At 36.4% G+C, this 1,730-nt stretch overlaps 1 pseudogene; it reads right to left on the bottom strand.

Moving 5' to 3' along the window:
* Window positions 1-428: 428 nt before the first annotated feature.
* LOC143400380 (dnaJ homolog subfamily B member 6 pseudogene) lies at window positions 429-1,194 on the bottom strand (annotated as a pseudogene).
* Between the last annotated feature and the right edge of the window lie 536 nt (window positions 1,195-1,730).

The raw sequence follows: 1,730 nt of genomic DNA, 5'->3' as shown, positions 1-1,730 counted from the left end.
GAAATGTATTACCATTAATACATTAACATCTTTCATTACTAAATACTGAAAAACAATTATTTCTATAGGAGACTCATCCTGGCAATGTTAGCTCACAGCAAGCTGACATTATTTGGCTCCCATGTCAAACACAATGGAAAGCAGATCTATGCTGGGGTTAGAATACAATCTTGTCCTAGCACTACTCAAAGTCAAGGCTCACCTTGGATTACTTTTAATAAAAAAGCAAAGTGCATACAGAGATTACAATAATTTTAAAGACAAAAAAAATGGTCCTATTGTGTGATCCCAACAATAAACTCAGCAGTCTATGACAAATAGGAGCTCTGATGTGCTGTTTATAAATACTTTAGATTAGGTACAATTATACTGAAAGTCCAGTTCACCTGAAATCTTCAAAAAAATGTTTCTATTTCAAATGGTGCTTGTTAGAGTTTAACATTTCTGTTAAATGCATGCGTTGAATTACTTGTTACCAAGTGTAGCAGCTGCTCCTTACCATTTATTGTTAAGGACTTTAACTGGCTGTCTTCTTCAACTTCTCTTCTTTCTTGAACATTCTCCATAATTCTTTTTGCACTGATTTTTCTCCCATTTACTATTTTGGTAGAAGTTGATATAAATTTGAAGTTACCTATTCCACTGCCACCAAATGATGTAGAAGAGAATGTAGTAAGGCCACCGTGACCTACTGACCCAAATGAAGTAAAACCTGTATCAAATGAAGAAAATTCACCTCCAAATGATGGAAATCCACTGAAAGTGGAAAAAAAACGAGGCTTCACCTCGGTTTCTGCTTCCTCGGGGACCCTTCGGTTCCCAAAAAAAGTCTTCAAATGGGTCTTCAAATAAGTTGAAGGAAAATGGGTCCCTTCCACCAAAAAATTCCCTGAAGACATCATCTTGGGTTCCGGAATGTGAAGCCAAATCAAATGGACTGTCAAAAGGACTTCCACCTCCACCTCCACCATTTAAGCCTTTTTTACCATACTCGCCATAGATGTCCCATTTTTTAGCATCTTATAACACCTCATATACCTCAGCTTCTTGTTTGAATTTTCTCTCTGCTGCTTCTTTATCCTCAGGATTTTTATCTGGATGTCACTTTAGTGCAAGTTTCCAATATGCCTTTTTGATATCCTCGGGTGAGGCATGTCTCTGCATGCCTAGAACTTCATGGTAACCCACGATGTTTTAACAGATTGTTGGAACAAATCCGAGGACTGGGCGGATGGGATGGGGCGGGCGAACAGGTGTTTGCAGTGCAGCACTGCTGTGCTGGTGGTGACTTATGTTGAAATTTTTATACCTAGGTATGTTGATACTTGCCTGTTGGTTTTTATTTTGCTTTTATTGATATTGTACACTAATTGTACCATAATGCACTAAATGTTTAAGTATTTCATTATTCATTCCTACTGTCAATCATGAAATGAAAACTAAAAGTTAAGTATGTGTATGTAGTTAAGAAGTAGAAGTATTTTCAGTGCACGTATAGAGCAACATTTCAAGATCACCATACTAAAATGTCTTCTAGATTTCCTTTCATGTGAACAATGAAAAACACCAGAAAGTGAATTAAAACACCTCTTTTTCTACAGAAGCTAAAGTTTAATTTCAATGTGATAAAATAATCAAAACATGCTCTTTATCTTGAAATATATATTCTTATACAATTGCAGCTACTTGGGAGACTGAAACAGAAAGATTGCAAGTTGGAGACCAGTTGG

The sequence above is a fragment of the Callospermophilus lateralis genome, chromosome 5 (assembly GCF_048772815.1).
Source record: "Callospermophilus lateralis isolate mCalLat2 chromosome 5, mCalLat2.hap1, whole genome shotgun sequence".
NCBI lineage: Eukaryota > Metazoa > Chordata > Mammalia > Rodentia > Sciuridae > Callospermophilus > Callospermophilus lateralis.
Note: the sequence above shows the minus strand (reverse complement) of the source record. Positions and strands in the feature narration are given on the sequence as shown.